Here is a 22,372-nt window from a genome sequence, read left to right on the forward strand (position 1 = left end):
ATCCTCATACAATGGGCCCAAGTAAAACAGTCGGCCTTAATAAGGACATTCTTTTCCCTTCAGGTGCATTAAAATAGAAAAGTTAAAAGCAGACTTGGGGGTAGGCCTGCAGCTGAAAAAAAAAAAAAAATCTACGGAAACAAACACAAAACTCTCCCTCCCAAATTAGCACAAAAAAAAAAAAAAAAAAAAACCAGAGGCAGCCCAAGCCTCTAATAAACTCTCCCACCCTAAATCCTTAAAAACTCTTAGTCTGTAAAAGAGTGGGCCTCTAACCTAACTCAGCCAGAAGCTCCCCCATGTTTGTTTTCTCTAAAATAAACTGTCTTAACTGGCAAGCCACCTTTCATGTTTCTTTCCTTTCTTTAATTCTTACAAAATTAAAGCTATAGTTGAAAATACACACAAATATACACGTACACAGAATCTGAGATCTTTCACTAGAAACTGCCAGCAAACAATTACTACGTAATTCCAATCTTTTCCAAATTTTTCTATAACTCAGTGGGAAAAAAGGACACTCCCCAGTTTACCCTGTGAAGATGATCTATGTTTAATACAAACCAAAAAAGAGCTGTGTAAAAGGAAAAAAGGAAAGAAAATTATCGAGCAATCACTCTCATAAATGTAATTGTAAATAATGAATATTAGGAAGCAAAATTTAACAATATATATAAAGATGATATTTCAGGATCAATTGGAACTATCTCATTGGCTAGTATGCTTTCACCTTTCGAAAAAATCTATAATTTTACTCTAATTTATTAACTGATTAAGAAGAATAAAGGATAGTTTTCAAAAGAGATGACATGAGGCTTTAAATAAAATACCGCATGTATTATAATAAAAAGCTTTTAACAAACCAGTACTTAACCCACAGATCTATTGAAATAATTATAAGAATTAATATAGGTAAAAGCCTTATAACAGTGGTTGACACGAGCCGCCGGGCGCAGTGGCTCACGCTTCTAATCCCAGCACTTTGGGAGGCCGAGGCGGGCAGATCACGAGGTCAGGAGATCGAGACCACGGTGAAACCCCATCTCTACTAAAAATACAAAAAAAATTAGTTGGGCGTGGTGGCGGGCGCCTGTAGTCCCAGCTACTCGGAGAGGCTGAGGCAGGAGAATGGCGTGAACCCGGGAGGCGGAGCTTGCAGTGAGCCGAGATCGTGCCACTGCACTTCAGCCTGGGTGACAGAGCGAGACTCCGTCTTAAAAAAAAAAAAAAAAAAAAAACAGTGGTTGACACGAAGTATACTTATAAGTAGGCACAACATTAAAGACCTGGTCAAGGGAGTACCTGAAGAATTCTAAAGCAAAATAATGCTGATTGCTTAAAAAACAAAATAAAACAAGAACAGAAAAAAAATTAGAAACTATTTAAAGAGGCAGCTCAAAACAAAAAGGCCAAATTTCACTTCTTTCATTTAGCGTTGTACTATACAGGTATTAAATACCACTTTAAAAAAGCAAAAAAGTAAAGCTGAATATATTAAAAGTCCAAAAGAATCAGAGTGGCAGCTATTCACAGATTTCACGTACTTAGAAACTTCGAAATAATCCAGAATAATAAGGGAATTTAGGAAAGTTTGTGGTCATAAGGTCATTTCCTCAAAGTCAATTATATTTCTATATTATAGCAAAATAATTAGAATATAATTTTATAAAATGCAAAAAAATACATATGAATGAATATAACAAAACAATAAGAACATATTAATGAATCTAAAATAGTATGCAAGATCTTTATGAAGAAAATTCTAAAACTTTACAGCAATAACAATAAAGAATAACAGAATAAACAGACTAATTACTTCCTTAGTTGGGTTGACTAAATACACGATATCAATTTTTCCTAAAATTATGTATAGATTAAATGGAGTTCCAATAAAAATTTTAATACATTTTTTCATGAACATTGAAAAGGTGACCAATTATTTTGTAGAAATACTGTCAAATTCAATAGTAATTGGCAAAATTTAAAAATTCTGACATCACAGGCAACAAAGTTATGAAACTATGGGAATGCTCACAAACTGTTGATAGAAATATAAATTGGTAAACCTAATTAGGTATTTTCTTGCAGTGTTGAATGTTTACATGTGTTATCACTCAGCCATTCTACTGTAAAGAGGCTTACACATAGAAAGAAATCTTGCACATGGAAATAGGTACAAAAAAATTCGTAAAAGCATTATTCAACAAAAATAAAAACGAACACAAAGCCAAAACAAAAATGGCACCAAAAAACAATAATTTAACACTCTTTGACAGAATAAACCAATTGTGGAAAAAACTCTCATTCATTGCTCCCTCTATATAGAATCTTTGCACAAAATCCAAGAAGAGTTTTCCCTCTGGGTGGAGGATTACAAAAGGTATCCCTCCTCTGGACTGATAGTTGGAGTTGGTAAGCAGTAGCTTGGACTTGATTTCAGTCTCTGCTTAAGCTGACACTCTCTGCATTCATATGATAGAATTCTTATACATTCATATGATAGAATTCTTATACATTCATATGATAGAATTCCCTGCACGAAGTGAAACAAACTATAGTCACATGTAGCAAAATGAACAGAACTTAAAAATATGGCCGTGCTCAGTGGCTCATGCCTGTAATCCCAACATTTTGGGAGGCCGAAGTGGGCAGATCACCTGAGGTCAGGAGTTTGAGACCAGCCTGGCCAACAGGGTGAAACCTCATCTCTATTAAAAATATAAAAAACTTAGCTGGGCGTGGTGCTGGGCGCCTGTAATCCCAGCTACTTGGGAGGCTGAGGCAGGAGAATCGTTTGAACCCAGGAGGCAGGGGCTGCAGTGAGCTGAGATTGTGTCATTGTACTCCAGCCTGGGAAACAAGAACAAAACACTGTCTTAAAAAAAAAAAAAAAAAAAAAAAAACTGCCGGGCATGGTGGCTCACGCTTGTAATCCCAGCACTTTGGGAGGCCGAGGCGGGCAGATCATGAGGTCAGGAGATCGAGACCATGGTGAAACCCCGTCTCTACTAAAAATATAAAAAATTTAGCCGGGCGTGGTGGCGGGCGCCTGTAGTCCCAGCTACTCAGAGAGGCTGAGTCAGGAGAATGGCGTGAACCCGGGAGGCGGAGCTTGCAGTGAGCCGAGATCGTGCCACTGCACTCCAGCCTGGGTGACAGAGCGAGACTCCGTCTCAAAAAAAAAAAAAAAAAAACTATTAACTGAAAAAAGTGTACTGCAAAATGTTATGAATACATTATTTTTATAAAGTCTAAAATATATACAACCAAACATACTTGTTCAGCAATATGTAATTACTTAGTAAAACTACAAAAAAAGCAAGAGGTTTATTAAGAAGAAAGTTTATAATGGTCTCGACCTCTACAGGGATAACAGGTGTGAGTTGAGAACCAGAGTTAACTACTAGTATTGATAACATTTCACTTTATAAGTTGGGTCTTGGGTTATAGTTATTATACTTCAAGCTTTGCCTCTATAACACATATAGTTTGAATATATCAAATATTCAATCAATTGCAAAAAAAAATAGCTGTAAGAAGAAAAAAAAATTAAAAATCTAGGAATACTCCCAATGACATAAAATATTAGAGAATTCTGAAGAGACAGAATTAATGAAGAATTAACATCCATACTGGAGGCATTTCACAAAGAGAGAAAAGAGAAAATCAAGAAGAGAAACTGATACAATAAAACTTCCTACTGAAATTTTCCACAGTTGAACAGCAACAACAACAAAAAAACACCTACAAATTCAAAGCATTAAAACGTAGACTGGGCCAGGCATGGTAGCTCATGCCTATAATTCTAGCACTTTGGGAGGCCAAAGTGGGAGGATCACTGGAGGTCAAGAATTCAAGACCAACCTGGGCCATATAGTGAGACCTCCATCTCTACAAAAATAAAAATACAATAAAAATTACCCAGGTATGGTGGCCCATGCCTTTAGTTCCAACTACTCTGGAGACTGAGGCAGGAAAATAGCTCGAGCCTAGGAGTTCATGGCTTCAGTAAGCTATGATTGCATCACTGCATTCCAGCCTGGGCAACAGAGCAAGACTCTGTATTTAAAAGATAAAAAATAAACTAAAATAAACACATAGACTACCAAGAAAGGTAAAGTAAAACACTATAACCCATCATTTTAAAATTTAAGAATACTGTGAGAAAAAGAAAAAATACTAAGGATTTACGGCAGAAGGGAAAGGGGCAAGATAGATGAAGATGATAAGTAATAGAGTGAGCATCAGTTTCGCATTAAATTCTCATTACCCAAACTGAATTCAAAAGTGGAAATAAAGTTCAGAGGAAAAACATTTTTGATTTGAAAACACTTTGTCAGACTTTCAATCAAGTGGTGAGCAAAATAAAATTATTTACAACTTATTCTTATTTTTACTTGAAGATAAGTTTAAGCAAACTAAAATAAATGCTAATAAGGTAAATATTAATGAGCAAAAAGCAAAATTGAAAAGGAAGAACAGGTGCTACCTCAGGGTAGATAATTCTCCATCTATTATTATTTCATCTCTCACTCTCTTTTCACTAGGCGAGGTTCTTTGACTATCTGCTCTCATAGCATACTCTATTGTTCCTTTGTAGTAGTGATTATATAATAAATAAGTTATCGTGAGTGCTGTTTTAGTAATTTTTGTCTCCTAGACTAGATATTAATCTTCATAAAGGAGGGACTGACTACACCTGTTATATTCACCATAGCAACTTTAAAGCATAGCTCAGAATTGAGCAGTAAACATTCAAAAATGCTTTTGAATAAATGAATGAATGCCTATAAACATGTTCACAAAAACTCATTTCAACCAAGCCTCATCTTCAAACTGCTGCTAATTTATGTTTCCCCCTCCACTGCCTATATTCCGGAAACCATTATAACCCAAGTATCTTTGGGTATGAGTGACACCACATGAACAGGTCTACTTCTTCCCTCCAATGCTAATCAGTTGTGAAATTCATTCTTTGGATATGCCCAGTTCCTCCAGGCCCAGTCTCAATTTAGTCAACTGTATCATCACCCATCCAAAATTTTAACTTCCTTACCTCTTGGCAACGAAGTCTCAGTCTTGCTCTCTGTCTCTGAACCTATTCTCTGAATTAACCCATGACATTCCTTGCGTGTCCATGCAACCTGCCCTTCACCCACGTTTAACTTACACTGCAGCTAGTTTTACTATAGCTTCTGTGCACACTGATGGCATTCCACCTCCAGTGCCTGCCAAATCTTTCAGCTTTCTGCATCAGGGCTTTCTCTGAGCTATGGCTGCCACTCAGTCCCCACCCTCAAGTATTTGGGAGTTAGCGACCCTGGGGAAACCTGGAACCACTGGCAGTGGTAGCCCTCAGCTGTCAGCCCTTTGTTGAGACCATTGTGAGGTGCTTACTATTTGCTTCCTCAGAGGGCTACCTGCAGCACAGGGACCCAAAGAGTCAGAGCCATAACCTTTATTGAATTCTCTTCTTTGCCTGTTGTGGTTGTCCATACCTTCTAGCTGGCTTCCTAGGATCAGCTCCCAATAATCTACCTGTAACTCAAGTACTTATCTCAAGATTTGGTTCAGAGAAAACCAGAGATGAATTTCTAACGAACAAAGTCAATGAATATATTTATATTCTTATCAGTTTTGCAAGATTTGACCTTATGCTTCCTTTCTCTATGAAATTTTCTCACCTTGACTTTTTCACAATGTGTTTCTGGCCTGTTCCTACTTTCCTGGTCCCTCCTTTGTTGACTTCTAGTTTTCCCTTTAAGCAGAGGAACTCTTACATCTGTTCTTAGGTATCCTCGATTCATGTTCCATGAACTCTTCCTGTGTAATATCCACTTTCATGGGGTTAACAGTTACTTATTCATATATCAATGGCTATGGAATCTACTTATACAGCTCTTGTCTCTCTAGAATTGTGAACACATATTTTTACTTGCCTGTTGTGTGTTCCCACTTAGATACCCCCACAGACACTTCCTTTAACAAATTAGGCTCTCACTCTGTCACAGCGTAGAATGCAGTGGCATGATCATAGCTCACTGTAGCCTCCATCTCCTTAGGCTCAAGTGATCTTCTTCGGTCAGCCTCATGACTAGCTGGGACTACAGGCATGTGCCATCATACCTAGCTAATTTTTTTGATCTTTAGTAGAGACAATGTCTTGCTAAGTTGCTGAGGCTGGTCTCGAATTCCAGAACTCAAGCAGTCCTTCCCCCTCAGCCTCCCAAAGTGCTGGGATTACAAGCATGAGCCAAGGATACTTAATTCTCATTTACCTATAACTGTATTCATTATATTTCCTTACTTCAAATATGCACTTCTCTTTCTATATATGTTTTCTGACTTAATGTCCCCCATCATCCACATTCTTACCTATTCTTTCTGTTCTTTTTTCTCATTTCGCATAGAAATCATCTCTATAAATTCTATGTGCTTTATATATATATTACATGTATATATACACACATAGCATATATATTCCATTTACATATGCATTATATATGCATATGTCATATCTATATTCCACACATATATATGGAGTGTGTGTGTGTGTGTGTGTTATAACATTCTTTCTGTCCCTCTCCTGCCTAATGCCTTCAAACTACTTCATCTGAACTATTGTGAGAGTAACCCTAGTCACACTGTTTAATGCATCCAGGATGCTTCTATCAGAACTGATTTTCTAAAATCAAAATATAATAATGAAAAACTTCTGCTTAAAATTATGACATCATGTCTTAGCATTTTTTCATTTATTATACTAATTCTCTACCCAGGAATTAGGAATCTGGGGAAAATGGTGCAGGTAAGTAAAATCTTATGATTGGTATAAATGTGGCTGTTCGAGGAGGAACAGATAAAGTGTGATACCCGAATGATGACCCAAGAAACAAGCAAGTGCAGGCACCTAGGACTTAGGTGGAAAGAAGTTTTCTAAAGGCGAACGTTTATTGCTGAGTGAGCTATTTTTATCATAGCTGTCTCTAAGAGATGAGATTTGTAAAGATACCTAATAAATACTGCAGATTAAAAAATTAAATCATACCAATGGTTTTCACGTTCCTGGGTGAATAACCAAATGACATTTGCAATATACTCCTTAATATTATAGAATTTTTCAAGAGTAGATTATTCTACTATGTAAATATGTAGATGGTACTGTGTAAATGGTAAGCCAGTAAAGAATCAAGACTGACTTTTCTTGCTTCCTGTGTACTATAAACAGATTCGTTTGAAATACTTTCATTCCTTTTTGAATAAAAAGCTCATTTCTGATCACTGCCCAAGGAAGGTAGTTAAAATAGGCCATTGACAGAGTGATAATACTTATTTTCTCAACAATGATCTTTGGTAGGTGATAAAATTCTCCTTCCCTTGTAAAGAGAAAGGGCAGCTGCCTACAAAACAACAGTGATCGTCTAAGGTGTGAGCAAAAGAAAATGTATTGTTCAATAAATCTATGAAGCAAGGAGTTATTTCAGGACTACTGGATGACGCCAAATGTGGTCTTTTGAAGGTCAGCAATTTCGTGATCTATGTTATTAGAAATTTCAAGGAGTACTGCAATATCATAATCTGAATTTTTTAATGTAAATTACTTGGTTGGTCTTTACAACCAAATTAAAAAATAGTTTAGGGCTATATCAATTGCTCCCCATATTTGAAATTTCCAGAATTGACTATAGGATACAAGTGAGAGAATCTAATGAGAATAGATAACAATATTTGCAAGACCTCCCACTGACTACAGGATAAAATTCAGATTTCTTATCATGACCAATATGTTCACAAACTGGCAGCTACCTACTTCTCCTAGCTCATCTCTAGCATTCTCAACATACCACTCAGCACCCTATAAACATGCATCCAATGTCTACAATACCTACAACATTATACTTCCATCCACTTGTTACTGTAGCAATGTCTTGCTGTCATTCATTTTGTGAAAGTAAATTTCTATTCATTCTTCAAGGTGTGAGAAACATGTAACTTCTTTTGTGAACTCTTCACAGTGACTCTACAAGCAGTATACAACTTTGTATATGTCTACCTGTGATGTAGTCATTACCATACTATTTACATGTGATCAGCAACAGCACAATTGCACAAATGATTTTCAAGCTCTTTTCCTGCCCAAACCACCATTATCCTGACTACCCATTTGGGATTTCTTTCAGTGCTTTAAATGTACCTTGCTGATTCTCAATTCTCTCTTACCTTAAATGTTTACTCATTCCTGCAGGGCTCAGCTTAAAAGTCAACCTGGCAAGAAGTCTCCCTTTATCCGTAGACTAAGTGAGATTAATTTGCTCCCAAACTCCCAAAGGTTCTTTCAGTCTTTATTATAATGCTATTCATTTATAATTATAAATAAATAATAAACCTCTCCTTTTCCATTTATGTCCAAGTGATAGAAATATAATTAATTTCAACAGTAAGTAAGTATAAGTCCACTTTGTCTTAGAAGGTCATCATATTAGGATTCACTAGAGGGTAAAACAGGGCTAAGTACTAGGGTCAAAAAAAAATATGCCTTAAATAGTATGGTTTTCCCTAAGTAGAAATAAATATAAAGTTGTATCCCATTGTATCAGGTTCATTTGAGAGCTATGAGAAATCTGATTATGATAAAACATGAATTAATGCTTGCTATATGCAAGATATCAGTTGCAAGTACTATAAAAATAGGTTTGTTTGTTGATTATAAAGAGAACATCTACATAGGGCCTTTTGTTTCTCTCAGCTGAAGTGGCCACCTGTGGCTCTCAAGCCTCTTGATCAGAGGTTTGTTTGAAGTAATGAATCAGATGTGCAGGGATCAATTTCCAGAACCAGATGAGGGGGAAGCAAACTAGTTAACACTATGTTGGTGTGAGCCTGCCAAGTGGCAGACAAGCAGCTGGCCATATACAACAAACAGAAAGACTGCAAAACTATAAGGCAAAGAGTAACAGCTGATGCACATTTGCATTGTTGATTGTTCCTTGGGCCCAGGCCCAAAAGCTAGTCCCCTGATAGAGAAGCTACCTTTGGACAGTAATCTTTGCTCCAGTAAAGTGATGGGAAACAAGAAGCTTTCTCTGCTGGGATGTCCATGGTGTTGCTTTGCTTCTTGGTCCATCCCCCTCCTCTGGCTTGTATTTTGGAGAACTGGCAGGAAAATAAGGGAATAGAGCTATTCAAAGATCCAGGAGTGCTGGTTAGAGGATAAGGAAATGTTATGATTAAGCTGTTGTGCAAGGATAGGGGCAAATGGTAATGAATCTTCAGGGAATCCTGAGGATGGAGACATTAGGCTCTTTAAAAGAGTGCTAAAGATTTGGCCTCAGACAATCTAGCAGGCTGTTATGACCCCATGCATACTTAAAAACTGCAGAGCGAGATGAGAAGAAAGAGAAAAAAGAATGGAGAAACATGAAGGGAAAGGGAGAATCAGAGACAGACTAAAATAATGCATTTACTCAACAGATATTTTTGAAGATCCACTGTGTGTATACCCAGTATTTCCTTATATTAGGCACTGATGGTCAAAACCCAATTGAAATTCTCATAGTCAAGGAAATCAATCTCTAGAAGGCAAAAACAAAACAAAACAAACAAACAAAAACAAGGTTAGAAAAATGATAACTACAATACAAAATTATACGGATCCAAAGTTATATGGGCCATATATTGCATAAATAGCAAGAAACAGACCATTACAAGGGGTCCTATAACATGAAACAAGAAGTATAAAATTACCTGAAAATCTAAGTTACTCAAAAAAGGTGAAGAAAAATAAAATTTAATGACTTGTGGATGGTAGTTTGCAAGGTTCATGGTTTTCCAATAGGTATTACGGAAGGTTTTGTTTTGTTCCCATTCTGTGAAAATATGCAAACTTGGGCAATAGATCAAAGTCAGAACTTCTTCTACCTACACTTTATTTTTAAATATAGTGTATTTGATGCGTTTGCATCAAAATATCACTTAAAATATCACTTAATTATCAGATTTTCTAATGGTGCCTTATTGTGGCATTCCCACCTATATTATGTCAGATAACATCTGTCACAAAGAAGAGCCCTTGATGATCCACTGTTATAAAGGCTGCACTTTGGGGAGGAAAGTAACTTTTGCTACTAGCACTAACCAGCTGGTAAATTATAAAGCAAGAAATGAGATATATTTCAGTATCTGTGACAGATATAACATCACATCTGAACCACAAGAAAAAGCCATTTAAGACTATTTAATAGTTGGAATGCCAATAATAATTTATCCCCTTGGGTGACAAAGAAGCGGTGAGAAAAGGGAAAAGAATAAGAGAAATAAGCCTCCAGTGGCTTATTCCACAAACTAACATGATAGATTTTTTTTTCTTCTGGCTCTGGTTTCTCAATAGCCATATTGTCATATGATCACTAAAATCAAAAGTATTTATTTTAGAAGGACGAAAAGCCTATGAAAGTTGATTTTTAAACTTATGTTTGAATTTTAGTCAATGTAATATTCACATTGTTGGATCCACTATGAAGTGAATCAGCAATACCTCCCTTTAAACAAGGGTCAGAACAGAGGTCCGCTCGAATGAGGAATTTTGTATAAAAAGAAAAATAGGAAGCTGGATAAGAATAAAATATTTTTAAGGTTTAAAATAGTGGTGCTAACTACCTGATAAAAGATGGAGAAAAAGGACACATGGGGAAAGAGGAATCCATGAAGAGAGAGATATATTGTATTTTCCAAAAAGTTTAATTAGTTAACTGGAGATGAGTTAAGAGTGCTTTGATGTCTTTCACAGGTTCTAAGTTATGGGCAATGGATAAAGCATCCTGCATTGTCCTAGGCACACTCTGTAGGGAAAATCTGGGAATCTGAAGTCAACTTTGCCAAAATCGGTAAGTGAATAAGATAGAATATCATCAAGATCTTGCCCCAGGTGATCCGAGAGTTCTACAAGGGCTCCCACAGTTGGTTTGTTCCTTGAAACTTAAGGCTGTAACTCTGAAACACAATAGCATAGTGGCAAAGGACTCAGGGTCTGGACTCAGAAAAACCCAAGTCATAGGCTAAATCCTGGGCTCTATCATTTACTGGTTATGTAACTAAAAGAAAATTAGTCTATATCAGTTTCCTTGCATAAAAAGTGGTGATAACAACAGTTACTATTTCATAGAATGCAACACATTCAAATATGAGCTTTTATGTTCATTCTTATTAATGACAGAAATAATGATATCCAAGTCAATTGGACTTCAAGTCATGTTTTGCTGTGAGAAGTATGGCAGTAGCTTGCTACATTATATTGGATGTCATAACAGCATAAACTGGGTAAGAGTCGCAACATATTAAATTGGTATACCATAGTACTTCCTTATCCATGGGAGATATGTTGCAAGAAGCCCAGTGGATGCCTGAATACCATGGATAGAATCAAGCCCTATATATACTGTTTTTTTATACATACATACTTCTGATAAAATTTAACTTACAAATTAGTCACATTACAAGATTAACAATAACTAATAATAAAACAGAACCATAACAATATTATATAAGAAAAGTTATAGGTGTGTGGTAATTCTGTCTCTCAAAATATCTTATTGTACTGTGCCCACCTATTTTAGGATTACCTTTCACTGTGAGTAACTGAAACCATGGGGGAAAAAAATGATGCGGTTTAAGGAGGACAACTATAGCTACTTACCAGGGAACTTGACTTAGAAAATGAAACAGAGTTATGTTTTAATCTCATGAAAGCGTAATAATAACAGATGTTTCTGAGCTTATAATTTTGTATTCGTTATTGTACTTCATCTGGAGAAATATTCTACAGATAAAGAAATTGGAGTTGAAAGGAGCAAGTTAATTATCCAGAACCACACAGCCAGGTTGCTGTGGAGGTGAAATTAAACCCAAGCCTTCTAAGTACATGTGTCATATCCCTTAACTTGTAAATTCACTTAACAGCCATCATCATATCAGTTGACTATCGTTCTGTAACAAATCCTTTCAAAACTTTAGAGGCTTAAAATAACCAACTTTTTTGTTTTCAAGATTGTGGGTTGGATGGTATGTTTTTTAGGTCTAGGCAACTTTAACTGGGGCTCGATGTTTTAGGATGGTCTCGCTCACATAATGAAAGTCTGGTTGGACTAGGAGGTCTCAGCTAAGATGGCTCACCTCTGCACCATCACTCAGCAGGCAAGCCTGTGCTTTTTCTCATATCAGTCTCAGGGAGTCACAGAGCAGTAAGTAAGCAAGCTACGGCACAAGCACTTCGCAAGCCTTTGCTTGTGCCATATGTCTCACTGTTCCGTTGGCTAAAACAGGTCATACGGCCAAGTCCAGGGGCCCTGAATACAAGGAGGTATGAAAAAAATTAAAGGATTCATAGTAAACATGCCAACATTTTAATATCCCTTAGTTCTGAGTGGTAAGAGTCTAGGTAATTTTTTTAATTTTTTCAGTATCTTCCAAATTATCCAAAATGAACATTACTTTTGTAATATCAAAATAGAAATTTCTTAAATAATTTAGAAAATCGGGCCATTTTCTGGAGAACCACAAGTCCTGGTTGTAAGCTCATTTCTTTCTGAAATGGGAATTAAGACTTCTTTTCTCTAAACCACAATTATCTCTAAACAGATAATGTTACTGTTAGTGTTTCTTAGGGTTCTCTTTCGTCTTTCTCATCTTACTGCTCTGCTCACTCTTCCAGTATGATCTCATGAATTCCTGTTCCCTCAATTATAATTTACATGCTGATAACTCCCAAATCCATACGCCCAGCAGAGTTCACACACAAGTGCCTCTGACCTGTTTCTCCAAATGCCTACTAGACATATCCACATGGATGGGCACCTGCCCACTCTTAAAAATGCAAATGTGATTGTTAAACCATGCTCATTCCTGCTTAAAACCACTTACAGTGTCTAATCTTGCCCCCTTCTTCCATATATTTTTTTTCTGTCTCTCACTCTCAGTCATTCTGTTTTGCCTATAGGCAACTTTCTTGTAGTTTTTTGGAAGTTTTCTCCCCCTAGCTTTTTCAGAGATGCAAGCTGTCTCTTGCCACAAGCCTTCTTCATACATGCAGTTTTCTGGTGTTTGAAACCCCAGAAGTACCTTCCTGTATTTTAATATCAGCATTTTTATGATCTTGGCAAAAGCATCCACTTCAAACCAGTCCAATCGGTTAGGTTCCCAAGTTTTAGACCATTTATCTCAGGATGTTACTAGAAATAATCAGCTCCTTTTTATCCTCCATATGTCAGATTAAATGTCACTTCCTCCTAGAAGCATTCCCTGATCACCCAAACATGGGCTATATACCCTTAAGTGTTTTGAGAGTACCCCAAACTTCTTCTGCTACACAATTTATAAGACTATATTATAATTTTCAGTAAAATTTTGTGTGTTTTCTAATTAAACTATGATATTGGACCAAAGTTAAGGGCTATATTGGTCTGGTTTACCCTGGTATTATTTCCATTCCCTAGAAGAATGCCTGTGATATGAATATATATGATATATTCAGTAAGTTACTTTATTTGCTCAACTAAAATATACTCCTTAATACATATTTTAATGGAAAGAAACATTGGTGAGAAAATGACAATGAAAACATGTCATATAAATCTATTTATAATTTTATTTGAATAGTTCTAGGGGTATAAGTGGTTTTTGGTTACACAGATGAATTGTGTAGTAGTAAAGTCTGGACTTTTAGTGTACTTATCACCTAAATAGTGTACATTGTTCCTAACAGGTGATTTTTTTTATCTCTTATCCCCTCTCACTTTCCCACTTCTGAGTCTCCAAAGTTCATTATACCTAACTCTATGTTTTTGCCTATCTATAGGTTAACTCCCACTTACAAGTGAGAACATGAGGTATTTGGTTTTCCATTCCCAAGTTACTTCATTAGGATTGTGGCACCCAGTTCCTTCCAAGTTGCTGCAAAAGACATTATTGCATTCTTTTTGGCAGCTGAATAGTATTGCATGGTATATACATATCACAATTTCTTTGCCCACTCTTAGGTTGATTCTATTCTGTGCAATTGTGTACTGTGCTGAAATAAAAATACATATGCAAGTGTCTTTTTAATATAATGACTTCTTTTCCTCTAGGTAGATACCCAGTAGTGGGGTTGCTGGATTGAATAGACCTACTTTTAGTTCTTTGAAAAATCTCCATTCTGTTTTCCATAAAGGTTGTACTAATTTACATTCTCACCAGCAGTGTGTAAGCATTCCCTTTTCACCACATCTGTGCTAACATCTATTGTTTTTTGACTTTTTAATAATGGCCATTCTGGCAGTGGTAAGGTCATTGTGCTTTTACTTTGAATTTTCCTAATGATTAGTGATGTTGAGAATTTTTTCATGTTTGTTGGCCATTTGTATATCTTCTTTTGCTAAATGTCTGTTCATGCTGTTTGCCCACTTTTTAAATTAATTTTAATTTTTATGTTAATTTCTGGAGTATGCGTGCAGGATGTGTGGGTTTGGTACATAGGTAAATGTGTGCCATGATGGTTTGCTGCACTTATCAACCCATCACCTAGGTAATTAAGCCCAGCATGCATTAGCTATTTTTCCTAATGCTCTTCCTCTCCCGACCTCATCCCTTGGCAGGCCCCAGGTGTGTTGTTCCTGTCCTCGTGTCCATGTGTTCTCATTGTTCAGCTCCTACTTATAAGTGAGAACATGTGGTGTTTGATTTTCTGTTCTTGCATTAGTTTGCTGAGGATAATGGCTTCCAGCTTCATCCATGTCCCTGCAAAGGAAACCCCATTAAAAAGTGGGCAAAGGACACGAATAAACACTGCCTACTTTTTCATGAGATTATTTTTTTTCTTGGTTATATTTTGAGTTCCTTTTAGATTCTGGATAATAGTCCTTTGTCAGATGCACAGTTTACAAATATTTTCTCCTATTCTGTAGGTTGTCTGCTTACTCCGTTATGTCTTTTGTTGTGCAGAAGCTTTTTACTTTAAAGTCCCATTTATTTAATTTTGTTTTTTCTTGTATTTGCTTTTGTGGTCTTAGTGATAAATTATTTGCCTAGACTAATGTCTAGAAGAGTTTTTCCTGGGTTTTGTTCTAGAATCTTTTCAGTTTCAGCTTAAAGATGTAAGACTCTAATCGATCTTGAATATTTTATATGGTGAGAGATGGGGACCAGTTCCATTTTTTCTGCATGTGGCTATCCAAATTTCCCAGCATCATTTATTGAATGTCCTTTCCCCAGTGTATCTTTTGTCTTCTTTGTTGAAGATCAGTTGGTTGCAAGTATTTGCTTTTATTTCTGGATTTTCTATTCTGTTCCATTAGTCCATGTGTCTATTTTAATACCAGTATCATGCTGTTTTCGTTACTATAGCCACATAGTACAATTTGAAGGTGGTTAATGTGATGCCTCCACGTTTGCTCTTTTTGCTTTGGACTGCTTTGGCTACTCAGGCTCTTCTTTGGTTCCATATGAATTTTAGGCTTTTTTCTCCTAATTCTGTGAAAAGTGACATTGGTATTTTGGTAGGAATTGAACTGAATCTGTAGATTACTTTGGGGAGTATGGTCATTTTCACAATATTGATTATTCCAATCCATGAGTAAGAGATGTTTTTCCACTCTGTGTCACCTAGATTTATTTCATCAATGTTTTATAGTTCTCCTCGTAGAGATCGTTCACCTTGTTGGTTAAGTATGCTCCTAGGCATTTTTTGGTAGCTACTGCAAAAGGGATTGAGTTCTTGATTTGATTCTCAGCTTGGTCATTGTTGGTGTATAGCAGTGCTTTTGATTTGTATATATTGATTTTGTAACCTGAGACTTTATTAACTTGTTAAATCTAGGAGTCATGGAGGAGTCTTTAGGGTTTTCTACATATAAGAGCATATCATCATCTAACAGAAATAGTTTGACTTCCTCTTTTCCAATTTGGATGATTTTTATTTTTCTCTTCCCTGATTGCTCTGGCTGGAATTTCAGTACTATATTGAATAGAAATTGTGAAAGTGGGCATCCTTGTTTTGATCCAGTTCTTAATGGGAATGCTTTCAACTTATCCTCACTTAGTCTAATGTTGGCTGTGGGTTTGTCATATATTGCTTTTATTATTTTAGGTACAGAACATGCCATATACATTTAAATGCTTCATATATTTTGGAAAATATTTGACTTATTCACCATATTGATGTGGGCTATTTCCAAGGTAGAATTTAACAAGTGATATTAGGAACACATGACCCAGTACACTCAGAGTTACAAAGCCTAAAAATAAAGCCTATATGAAGACACACAGGGAACTCACAGTATTGATTGTAGAACACATGATTTCCCAGAGAACTCCAAAAAACAAACACACTTGATTTCTTAAGCTTTTTGTTCTTCATGTTTTTAAAGTGGCAAACAAAATGAGTTTATTGGCATTTCCCTTATATTCATTCTTGTCAGACAGGAGTAGACCTTTTTCAGATAGCTTTATCCAATAGATAATTCCAAAATTAGTTTTAAAATTAAATTATATATGCATATACTTATGCTTATTAAATATATCTAATCATATGAAGAGTCATACCTTAACAATGAAAATACCTTAAAGCAACATAAATATGTATAAAAATACCAAGGAACCACAGCCTTATTAACACAGAGTTAATCTGAAACAGTTGTGAAGCATTTTAGATGCTTTAGCCTAAGAAAAATTTCAGTAGGTTACTGTTTCATAAGAGAATAAAGAATTTTATGTTAGTAGTAGGATCATTTTTCCACAAAGGAATTAATATATTTAACTGTGAATTCTGTCCAAAAAACTTTGCCTCTGGTGAATATTTTCACCTAATTGTAATTAAACCCATAGACTTTGGAGTAAGGATGAGTTTTGGAAGTTCTCTTCCAAGTGAGAGACTATCCAATCTCATTTTTTCTCTTTTGCATAATAAAGACAATTATGTCTGTTTTATAAGGATATAGTGATATTCATTACTTCACTCAACTAATATCTATTGAGTGTGCATTATATAATAGGCAGTATCTAGTAACAAACAAGATACACACAGGCTACTTCTACACTAAGCTTACCATTGAATAAAGCAGGTTTTATTAAAGTGTGCGATGAAGCACTTAGCACAGCATTTTACACATAATAATCAATAAATGTCAATTATTATTGGTATTATTACTTTTAAAGAAGTAATAGAGCATGCCATCCTAAAACAAAAGAAAAAGGGGGGTGGATGGTATGAATTTACCTATATTCATATGTATACATACACATACATTCATATACACAAATATATGTGTATAGATATACCAAGATTTCCAAATACACAAACATTTCAATGATTCTGCAATCTCCACTACAATTCTCTATTTTAAAAGTATAAAATTCAATTTAGCTTCTCTAAATATAGAGGTTTGGGATTCAAACTAATTTAATAAAGATTTTAAATGAAGTTGGAATAGTCAGTGACTCATAGGTCAGAAGTGGATGGCAGGTGACAGAGGGGAAGGCCTCCGTGGGAAAAGAGACTCTCAGTACCAGTTACCCATTCAGAATGCCACAAGATATTATTTATTCCATTATTTTAACCTACCGCTGATGCATAAGTCACATTTTTCCACACTTATATACATGAAAGTAGTTATGTTTAAAGAATACCTGGAAAAAAAAAACTTGCCGAGCACTCCAAAACCAAAAAAAAAAGGTTAATTTTTTAAAAAACTGTCTTATTCTGAGTCTCACGCTCTCTAATCTCCACTCCCCACCCCCATAAGCCAGTTATAGAAGAAACAACAACCTCTTGTTTCATCAAGAACTATATAATGTTTACAATTTATAATTTAACCTAAAATTCTGTTATAAAAACAGTCATTTTGTCTCAATTTTAAGGTGCTGGTTGGTTGTCCTTAGTAATTTGAACAACACAGAGTAAACAAGAAATATGTTTAAACCTATATTCTATTAATCAAAGATTTGTATAGTTTTGTCTATCTTTATCAGAGTTATATTCATTCACATATTGATGTGTAACGTGTAATAAGCAAGAATTCACTGGGCTATGATTTCAATACTTTAACTGTTGTAATTGAATAATATATATATATATATATATATATATATATATATATATATTTTTTTTTTTTTTTTTTTTTTTTTTTTTTGAGACGGAGTCTCGCTCTGTTGCCCAGGCTGGAGTGCAGTGGCGCGATCTCGGCTCACTGCAAGCTCCAGCTCCCGGGTTCACGCCATTCTCCTGCCTCAGCCTCCCGAGTAGCTGGGACTACAGGCGCCCGCCAACACACCCGGCTAATTTTTTGTATTTTTAGTAGAGACGGGGTTTCACTGTGTTAGCCAGGATGGTCTCGATCTCCTGACCTCGTGATCCGCCCGCCTCGGCCTCCCAAAGTGCTGGGATTACAGGCTTGAGCCACCGCGCCCGGCCGAATAAAATATATTTTAAGGCTACAAACTATTTATTGCAATAATATATCTAAACCAAATAACCTACTTAAAAGTCTTCAGAGCCTGAATATTTAATAATAATAATAGTAATACAATAATCTCCTTGTGTAACCTGAATATATTGAACAAAAGCCTCACTGGTATTGAAGTATAAGATCAGAAATTATTAGCATAAATAGGAAATAGTATATTAGGCCAACTAACATGAAACTATATCAAATGTAGTCAGAGACGATTATGAAATAATTTTGCCAGTCCTCTCATAAGAACAGCGATGCAGAATTAAGTGAGTGGTTAATATAAGGTAAACTCTTAAGCTAGACATTGCTAAATTTATTTAGGCAATTTGGTTGCCAAACAAGGCAAGATGTTATAAATACTTTTAAAAGAAATAAAAAGCAACTATAAATGTGGGTATTTACAGTATAAGTCTACCCTATGAAAAGATGTCTATGAAAAGATAGCATTCACTATAATCAAGAAGGAAAAAATATATACATATAGAAATTAAACAGCCAGAAAGAATGGAGGGCATTGTACGTGGCACACATTTGACTAGATTCTGTAGGTAAATCAGAGCTAAGATATTTATTTTTCAATATATTCTGAGCACTTGCTAAGTGGCAGACATAGTGCTAAGCACTGAGTATACGGCAGGAAGCATAATAAAAGTCCTCTACCACTGTGAGTCTGGTAAGACTGGTGAGTAAACAGGAAATTGAAATTTAATGAAATATATTCTGTAGTACCAGCAATTTAGTATATGGGAAAAGAGAAGTTTGCAAAATCTAGAAATCAGGAAAAGAGTTTCATGTACAGTTGAAAAAGTTCAGATAGAAGATAGGAGAACACAAATGTATCTGGGGCAAAGGTTAGAAGCTAATATTTAAGGAGAAAAGACTAGCTAGGTAAAGTGTGGTAAGCTTATCAGAATATTATCCTTGACCAGAAAGTAGGAACTTTATGTTGCAGGCAAGTCAATCATGAGAGTGGCAGGTAGAAAACTTCATTTACTATTACAATATAGTGATTATCCAATGATAGAAAAACAGTGGAAAGGAAAGGAAAACTAGTGTGAAAGTATGTAGGTTAGGGTGTTGGAAGCCTGGGCTCTTCACTTTAGTGAATGATGAAAAGGGGAAAAAATAGAATCCCAGAGATTTTTCAAAAGAAGAATCAAAAGACATAGTGACATATTGGATGCTGTAAGATGCCCGAGAGAAGAGTGAAAGGCAATTCTATAATTTGAGTTCAGGTCTCTAGAAGTATGAGAGTGATACTGCCCATGGTTTTATCTGGAAAGAAAAGGTAGTTTGGGGAGCAAAATTCTGAATTCACTTGGAATGCACTGAATTTAAAATGATATCCACAATTCAATCCAATCTATACTACTGCGAGTTGAGAATAAACACAGGAAGAAGGCATGCAGGAAACCAGGGCTGAAGATGTCATTTGGGAATTATCTGCATAGACATCAGAAATGAAACCATGAGTATATTCTAAGAACAGGAAAGGTTTGAGGTAGAAGCTTGAGTGCCCTCCCCTAAAGACTGAGGGAAGAAAAGGAAGTCATTAAAAACATAGAGAAAGAATGCGTAGCGGAATGGGAGTATCAATGCAACTTACCAACCAAGCAGAAGAAAGATTCAAAAAGAAGGTGTTTTCAAATATTAAATACTTAAGTGCATCCAAAAAACCAAAACATCTAAAAAAAAATAACAGCTAAGGTACAGTTCCTGGCTGTAGGGGCAAAGAGGTCACTGGTAATATTTTGATAGTATTTTCAGAAGTTCATGAATTTGGAAGATAAATCTTATTTCACATAGTTAAAATGGAGCAAGTGGGTATGAACTAGAAGCAATGGAGGAGTCTCTTTCTTCAATATTTTGATGTAAATGGAAAGACTAAAAAGTAGCTAGAAAAGTAGCAGGGTCAAGGAAGGTGGGTTCATTTTATGTTTTAATGATGCATATAGTTGAGTAAGTGTGGAAGCAACCTTTACGTTAAAGACAATCAGTTGGGCATCAAAGAAAAAAAATCGTGACTAAATTATTATTTCTACCTTCAAGGAGCTTACAGCTCCATGGACTTTTTTCCAAGTGCCTGAATCGAAACATGAGAGGATGAAGGTGAGGTAATGTGAGAGTGTTTTCAGTAAAATTCAGCTTTCAGCATAAGTAAGAAGCAATATTTCCACTAAGAACGAGGGAAAGAAAAATGGAGGATGGTTAAATGTTTTAAGTAGAAAATAATAACCAGGATAATAGCTTGGTGACATTTGAGAGGTGAATAAAAGGGTTGATGTGATGACAGGCATAATCATGATGAAACTCCAAAGAATGAATCTGCAATTTTCAAACTCTTGTGCATTTTCTTTCATCAGCAATCTCTGGCCTGACAGCAAAAGCAGAGTGAGTAGGCGGTAGGGATAATAGATATTTGAGGAATGATGTTTAGGGAATAAGCAGCATCTTTGAAGATTAAAAAGAGCATGTAGTGATCTAAAGTTAGATTACATACATAAATTAAACAAAGTACAGCAATTCTAGTCCCATAAATGAAGTACCTTAAAGACTAATGATATAATAGAGTTAATATCATCAATACTAATTGACATCAATAACAAAAATGGAAGATACAACATGGTAGAAATATCAATGGTTTATTTCTGGTATGAATCTGGTCTGCTATTTAATAGAGAACTTGGGAAGAAACAAAAATAGCTTTCAGTTCCGCTTAAGAGGTGATACCTATTCTCATTGAAATGTTTCTTAGTTCTCACAGGGCAACTAATTCCATGGCTAAAAACAAACAGAAGTTAACTGTCTGTCAAAAGCTTAAAATGGGCCTTGATAATGCATCTTGACTTTCGCCTATGGTCCTCCTGGAGAAAGGCCACAGCCAGAATCCTCGATGCCAAGAAAAGTTATAGAAAGAATTCTCTTACTAACAGGGTCTTCTGGTACTGAAGTGCAGAATGACTCTATCACCCTTGTTCATTCACTTTGGTTCCAACAAAAAATATACACAAAGCTCTACTCTGTGAAAAGAAAAAAAATGAAGAATTTGGAGGGTAGAAAATATATCTCTCTTAGTTTGACATGTTTGATGGCAAAGAACAAAAGCACGCAAAAATAAGTTAAAATTCAAAATAGATGTTTTTGTAGGTGTGCAATAGTTGATCACACATTCATTTTTGGCCAAGAAATGAAAGGAGCTTGACACCACAGGGACTGAGCCAGGGAAATGGAAATTCACTGGTGGAAATTTCTTTCCTTCTCTCTCAGAATTATTTTCTATTTCTGCTTCCTGCTGCATATCTTCTCCAAACTTCTCTTTCTCTCTGATAGCCAGTTTTCCTGCTATCCTTGAAAATGGTCTATCATGAATAGAGGTCCAGCTCCCTAGTTAACTAATTTACATTATCTCTGTATAAATTCTCCATAGCTAGAAGAGATAATTTAAATGGCTTCCAGAGTTCTGGATGAACAGTTTCTTCAAGAAGGGATTTGGGTAAGGAAAATATTTAGCATTTCCAGCAGCATGGTCTAGAACTTTGATTTGCAATCCAGACCATGTCTAAATTACAGCAATTAACTCCAAAGTTGTATACAAAAACATTCTTGGATATCCCACACAACATCAACTAAAAGGTTTTCATGTATAAATTATGTTTAGCTGAGAATATGGGAGTATGTTATTCTGCGTTTCTCTGAGTTGTCATGTAGAAATCTTGAGAATTAACTAGGAATTAATAAGCTTACAAATTGAGTGCACATCCTTTGAGATAGCTAACAATCTACTTTTTTGAGGATTCGAATTATGCCTTCCAATCAAGTATTATCACTATACATTTTAGGAAAACCAAAATCAAGTCCTCAAGTGTGGCAAGCTAATATAACGAAAAATACTG

The sequence above is a fragment of the Symphalangus syndactylus genome, chromosome 6 (genome assembly GCF_028878055.3).
Source record: "Symphalangus syndactylus isolate Jambi chromosome 6, NHGRI_mSymSyn1-v2.1_pri, whole genome shotgun sequence".
Lineage (NCBI taxonomy): Eukaryota > Metazoa > Chordata > Mammalia > Primates > Hylobatidae > Symphalangus > Symphalangus syndactylus.